This window comes from Prionailurus bengalensis, chromosome D1 (assembly GCF_016509475.1).
Source record: "Prionailurus bengalensis isolate Pbe53 chromosome D1, Fcat_Pben_1.1_paternal_pri, whole genome shotgun sequence".
Taxonomy (NCBI): domain Eukaryota; kingdom Metazoa; phylum Chordata; class Mammalia; order Carnivora; family Felidae; genus Prionailurus; species Prionailurus bengalensis.
The window spans coordinates 4,859,239-4,866,713 of record NC_057346.1 but is presented as its reverse complement, the minus strand read 5'-3'; the positions used below and the strand labels follow the sequence as shown (position 1 = coordinate 4,866,713).

Genomic DNA, 7,475 nt, shown 5'->3' with positions numbered 1-7,475 from the left:
ACCAAGCCAAAGTCAGACATTTAACTGACTGAGCCACCCAGTCAATTTGTAGAATTGACTCTTTGCAACTATTAATTTTCATAATTAAAAGCAAAGTTAAATTTAAAGATGAATGCCCACAATTTGAAAGCAAGAATGAACAAATTAACCTACACGGCAACTTAAACCATAGGGACTACTCAATTTCTTCAACAAGCATTCGCAAGAAAAAAATCAAAGAGAAATGTTTAGACGATAGTAACTTAAAAGATAGCTCACAAATTGTGGTGTAGGGAACATTTTTTCAATACTGATTCAGAAAAATCAACTATACCAAAAACTTCCTCATCCAAGTGCATAAATCTAATATTAAGATATTTAGTTTTGATGCCACAGAAATAAAAGGGATAAGAGATTACTGTGAATAATCATGTCAACAAATTTGATAACTTAGACGAAATAGACAAATTCCTAGACACATACAAGCTACAAAGACTGAACCATGAAGAAACAAAAAATCCAAACATGTAAAAAAGAATTAACAACAACCTTTCCCAAAAGCTTCCAAAAATTAAAGGGCAAAATATATTCCCAAACTCATTTTATGATATTAGCATTACCATATTAGCAAAGGCATAAAAAGGCTAGAAGAAAAGAAAACTCCTCATCAATATCCTTGATGAGCAGAGATGCAAAAATCCTCAACAAAATAGTAGCAAACCAAATTCAAGAGCACATTAAAAAAAAAAACAATATAGCAGGACCAAGTAGGGTTTTATTCCTAGGAATGCAAGGAATATGGAAACCATTCTATTTGATTTGCCACTTAGAGTGGCAGATGAAAATCACATGATCATCTCACTAGAAAAATTATTTGACGGGATAGAAGGAACATACTTAAAGATCATAAAAGCCATTTATGAAAAGCCCACAGCTAACATCATCCTCAACGGGGAAAAACTGAAAGCTTTTTCCCTGAGGTCAGGAACACGACAAGGATGCCCACTCTCACCGCTGCTGTTTAACATAGTGCTGGAAGTTCTAGCATCAGCAATCAGACAACAAAAGGAAATCAAAGGCATCAAAATTGGCAAAGATGAAGTCAAGCTTTCGCTTTTTGCAGATGACATGATATTATACATGGAAAATCCGATAGACTCCACCAAAAGTCTGCTAGAACTGATACAGGAATTCAGCAAAGTTGCAGGATACAAAATCAATGTACAGAAATCAGTTGCATTCTTATACACTAACAATGAAGCAACAGAAAGACAAATAAAGAAACTGATCCCATTCACAATTGCACCAAGAAGCATAAAATACCTAGGAATAAATCTAACCAAAGATGTAAAGGATCTGTATGCTGAAAACTATAGAAAGCTTATGAAGGAAATTGAAGAAGATTTAAAGAAATGGAAAGACATTCCCTGCTCATGGATTGGAAAAATAAATATTGTCAAAATGTCAATACTACCCAAAGCTATCTACACATTCAATGCAATCCCAATCAAAATTGCACCAGCATTCTTCTCGAAACTAGAACAAGCAATCCTAAAATTCATATGGAACCACAAAAGGCCCCGAATAGCCAAAGGAACTTTGAAGAAGAAGACCAAAGCAGGAGGCATCACAATCCCAGACTTTAGCCTCTACTACAAAGCTGTCATCATCAAGACAGCATGGTATTGGCACCAAAACAGACACATAGACCAATGGAATAGAATAGAAACCCCAGAACTAGACCCACAAACGTATGGCCAACTCATCTTTGACAAAGCAGGAAAGAACATCCAATGGAAAAAAGACAGCCTCTTTAACAAATGGTGCTGGGAGAACTGGACAGCAACATGCAGAAGGTTGAAACTAGACCACTTTCTCACACCATTCACAAAAATAAACTCAAAATGGATAAAGGACCTAAATGTGAGACAGGAAACCATCAAAACCCTAGAGGAGAAAGCAGGAAAAGACCTCTCTGACCTCAGCCGTAGCAATCTCTTACTTGACACATCCCCAAAGGCAAGGGAATTAAAAGCAAAAGTGAATTACTGGGACCTTATGAAGATAAAAAGCTTCTGCACAGCAAAGGAAACAACCAACAAAACTAAAAGGCAACCAACGGAATGGGAAAAGATATTCGCAAATGACATATCGGACAAAGGGCTAGTATCCAAAATCTATAAAGAGCTCACCAAACTCCACACCCGAAAAACAAATAACCCAGTGAAGAAATGGGCAGAAAACATGAATAGACACTTCTCTAAAGAAGACATCCGGATGGCCAACAGGCACATGAAAAGATGTTCAGCGTCGCTCCTTATCAGGGAAATACAAATCAAAACCACACTCAGGTACCACCTCACGCCAGTCAGAGTGGCCAAAATGAACAAATCAGGAGACTATAGATGCTGGAGAGGATGTGGAGAAACGGGAACCCTCTTGCACTGTTGGTGGGAATGCAAATTGGTGCAGCCGCTCTGGAAAGCAGTGTGGAGGTTCCTCAGAAAATTAAAAATAGACCTACCCTATGACCCAGTAATAGCACTGCTAGGAATTTATCCAAGGGATACAGGAGCACTGATGCATAGGGGCACTTGTACCCCAATGTTCATAGAAGCACTCTCAACAATAGCCAAAGTATGGAAAGAGCCTAAATGTCCATCAACTGATGAATGGATAAAGAAATTGTGGTTTATATACACAATGGAATATTACGTGGCAATGAGAAAAAATGAAATATGGCCTTTTGTAGCAACGTGGATGGAACTGGAGAGTGTGATGCTAAGTGAAATAAGCCATACAGAGAAAGACAGATACCATATGGTTTCACTCTTATGTGGATCCTGAGAAACTTAACGGGAACCCATGGGGGAGGGGAAGGAAAAAAAAAAAAAAAGAGGTTAGAATGGGAGAGAGCGAAAGCATAAGAGACTGTTAAAAACTGAGAACAAACTGAGGGTTGATGGGGGGTGGGAGGGAGGAGAGGGTGGGTGATGGGTATTGAGGAGGGCACCTTTTGGGATGAGCACTGGGTGTTGTATGGAAACCAATTTGTCAATAAATTTCAGAATAAATAAATAAATAAATAAATAAATAAAGATTAAAAAAATTAAAAAAAAAAGAAAAATTATTTGACAAAATTAAACATCTTTGAAGATAAAAACTCTCAATAAACTTGGAATGAAAGGAAATTGCATCAACATAAGGAAGAGTATATATGAAAACCTACAATAAACATGATAATACTCAATGGTAAAAAATGGAAAGCTTTTCCCCCTTGGATCAGGAACAAAACAAGGACGTCCACTCTCACCATTCCTATTCATCATAGTATTGGAAGTCCTAGTCACAGAAATTGAGCAAGAAAATGAAATAAAATCAAACAATAGGAAAGTAAAAAGTAAAACTACCTTTGTTTACAAATGACATGATCTTATATGTAGAAAACCCTAAAGATTACACCAAAGGACTATTAGAACTAATAAATAAATTCCATAAAATTGCAAGATACAAATCTACATGAAAACAACCAGTTATGTTTTTTGTTATTTTTTTAACATGTCTTTATTTTTGCGAGACAGAGAGTGGGTAGGGGAGGGGGCAGAGAGAGAGGAAACACAGAATCCAAAGCAGGCTCCAGGCTCTGAGCCATCAGCACAGGACCCAACACTGGCCTGAACCCATGAACTGTGAGATCATGACCTGAGCTGAAGTCAGATGCTCAACCGACTGAGCCACCCAGGCTCCCCATAACCAGTTTTTTAGACTCTAATAATATATTATCCAAAAAAAAAGAAATTAAGAAAACAATCTGATGGGTCATTCATCAAAACAACAAAATACTTAGAAATACTAACTTAAGAGGTCAAAGACTTGCATATTGAAAAATTACAAGACAATGATGAAATAAATTAAAGACACAAATAAATGGAAAGATATCTAATATTCATAGACTAGAAGACTTTATATTGTTAAAATGTCCAAACTACCCAGATTCTAGATCTGATGCAATACCTATTAAAATTTCAATATTTTTATCTGAAATACAAAAAGCATCCTAAAATTCATATGGAACCCCAAAGGACCTCAAACAGCCAAAACAACCTTGAGAAAGAACAAAGCTGGAGACATCACATTTCCCGATTTCACAATATATTACAAAGCTATGGTACTAAAAAAAATATGGTACTGTTATAAAGACAAACACATAGACAAAGTGAACACACTAGAGAACCTAGAAATAAACCCATCATATTTAGACAACTAATATTCAAACAGGGGTGCCAACAATACACAATGAAGAAAGGGTGATGTCTTCAAGAAATGGTGTTGTGGGGTGCCTGGGTGGCTCAGTTGGTTAAGTGTCCGACTTTGGCCCAGGTCATGATCTCACAGTTTGTGAGTTCGAGCCCTGCACTGGGCTCTGCACTGACAGTTCAGAGCCTGAAGCCTGCTTCAGACTCTGTGTCTCCCTCCCTCTCTGCTCTTCTCCTGCTCATGCTCTGTCTCTCTCTCTCTCCTTCAAAAATAAATAAAAACATTTAAAAATTTAAAAAAAGAAATGGTGTTATGAAAACTGGATATCCACATGCAAAAAAATGAAATGGGATTCTTATCTTATATCATACACAAAATCAAATCAAAATTGATTAAAGACTTTGATGTAACACCTGAAACTGTAAAACTCCTAAAAAAAAAATAGGAAAAAATCACATGACTTTGGTCTTGGCAATGATTTCGTGGATATAACAACAGAAGCATAGGCAACAAAAGAAAAATGAACAAGTAACTCTACATGAAACTAAAAAGCTTCTGCACAGCCAAGGCAACAATCAACATAAGGAAAAGGCAACCCATGGGATGCAAGAAAATATTTGCAAACTATATATTTGATAAAGGTTAATTTCTAAAATATATAGGGAACTCCTACAACTCACTAGGAAAAAAATAACAATTAAAATAGGCAAAGCACTTTTGAATAAACATTTCTAAAAAAGACATACAAATGGCTTAGGATGGATCTTCTGCTATACCAACAGATAGAAGATAAAATGCTCAATATCACTAACCATCAGGGATATACAAATCAAAACAACAAGGCGATGTTATTTATAAGCATATTAATTGGGTAGATTTCATGCGAAGTATCTTTTCTGAAGTGAAATAATACAATACAATACAATACAATACAATACAATACAATACAAAAGATATCACTCAGTTTTTAACATTTTAGGTAGGATAATGGCATTGTGGTTATATTTCAAAAAAGAATCCATATATTTGGATTTTACAGTGTGGATATTTATAGGTTAAATTCTATGATGTATGGGTTTGCTGCAAAATGATCTGGAGGGAGAGAGAGGTAGACAAGGTAAAGGGGAGATGAGATGGACCAAACTGTACCTGCTAAAGCTGCGTGCAGGCATATGGAACATCACTGTTGCATCCTCTCTACTTAAATAAATGAATACACACACACACACACACACACACATATATTTTATATACTATTTTATATTCCATATTTTATAGTATATGATATATTCCATGTATTTTATTATATAAAATAATATAAAATTACGTACAATATATATTGCTATATAAAATATTAAACATATAAATATAAAATAATAATATATATAAAAACATGTATGAAAGTTGCAAGATAAAAGTTTTTTTAATGACTAGTATTCATCTCAAAAATTGGGACTTAGAACAACCAATCATAAACCCCTTTCCTCCAAAAAGAAGAAAAAAGAAGGAAGGCAATAATAAAGTTAAGAGCAGAAGATCAGCAAAACTAAATTCTAGTTCTTTGAAAAGATTAATATAATAAGCAAGAAATACCTACAGTAAGATTAAGCAAGAGAAAAAGGGAGAAGGATATGGTTAAATCAATTTTTTTTTTGTTATTTTTTTTTAATGGAACGCTTCATGAATTTGCATGTCATCCTTGCGCAGGGGCCATGCTAATCTTCTCTGTATCCTTCCAATTTTAGTATATGTGCTGCCGAGGTGAGCACAAATCAAATTTAATTTAAAAAGGAAAATTAAAAAGATATCAGTTATTTTAAAATGATTTAAAAAGTTACTCTAAACAGCTTACACTAATAAATTTGAAAACAGACAAAATGAAAAAAGTTCTAGAAATGTACAAAACACAAACATTGATGCAAGAAAGAGAATGGGAAGGGCCCCTGGGTGGCTCTGTCAATTGAGCATCTGACTCTTGATTTCAGTTCAAGGTCATGATCAAACAGTTTGTGAATTCGAGCTTCACATCAGGCTCTGTGCTGACATTACTGAGCCTGCTTGGGATTCTCTCTGTCTCCTTTCTCTCTCTGCCCTTTCCACATGCTCTCCCACTCTTTCTCTTTCTCAAAATAAAAAATAAATGAACTTAAGAAAAACAAAGAGAAGTTTTATAGGGCAGTAAGTATCAAAGAAATTAAAATGGTATTAAAGACTATTTCTTCCCCCAAATCCAAGCTATCTTGGCTTTGCAGGACAATTATACCAATTTTTCAAGGAATAATTCTTTATTATTTTATATAAATTATTTCAGAAAAAATTGAAAAAAAAAGATGCCCAATTCTTTTTATGAGGTTAGTGTAATGTTTTGGGTTTTTTTCTCAAAATTTAATTTAAATTCTAGGGACACCTGGGTGGCTCAGTTGGTTAAGTGTCCGAATTCAGCTCAAGTCATGATCTCACAGTCTATGAGTTTGAGCCCTGCATTGGGCTCTGTGCTGACAGCTCCGAGCCTGGAGCCTGCCTCAGACACTGTGACTCCCCCTCTCTCTCTGCCCCTCCCTTGCTTATGCTCTGTCTCTCTGTCTCAAAAATAAATAAAAACAGAGAGAAGCTTCAGGAAAGATGGCAACGTAGGAGGACTGGGCTCACCACGTCCTGCTGATCACTTAGATTCCCCCCACATCTGCCTAAATAACCCAGAACACTGCCAGAAGACTAGCAAAATGGACCCTCCAGAGCCAAGTGTAGAAAAGAGGCCCACAGAAAAGGGTAGGAAGGGCGGACAGGTGGTGCACGCTACACAGAGGGGCAGGAGGGAGCCATGGCAGTAGAGGGGCAGCCCACCCAGCAAGGCATAGCCCCCGAGTCTGGCTTGTAAAAGCAGAGGGGCTGGACTGCCTGAGTTCTGACAGCCAGCGGGACTTAACATCTGGAATGTTAAGAGTCAATAGCTCTGCTTTCAGAGAGTGGGGAGGGCGAGAGAACAATGGGAGGGAGAGGTGTAGAGCCCAGGAAGACAGAGATCAGCTCTGCGGGGAACAAAGGTGCTGGCCGGCTCCATCTCCCTCTCCCATTCCCCAGACAAAACCCCAAAGGGAACCAGTTCCCATCACCGAACTTGTTTGCACTGCGCACACAATGTTGTGCTTCAGTGGATCCATCCCTCTGACAGGTTGGCCTCCGTGCTTGTGCTGCAGGGTACCCCCCTGAAGGGGACCACTGAGGGAAAAGTGAGCAGA

General features: G+C 37.2%; 1 non-coding gene across 1 annotated transcript; it reads right to left on the bottom strand.

Annotated features, from left to right (window-relative positions):
• Positions 1-5,898: 5,898 nt before the first annotated feature.
• LOC122484513 lies at positions 5,899-6,005 on the bottom strand. The gene has a single exon (XR_006297585.1). It is a non-coding gene; the product is annotated as a U6 spliceosomal RNA (small nuclear RNA).
• Positions 6,006-7,475: the final 1,470 nt, after the last annotated feature.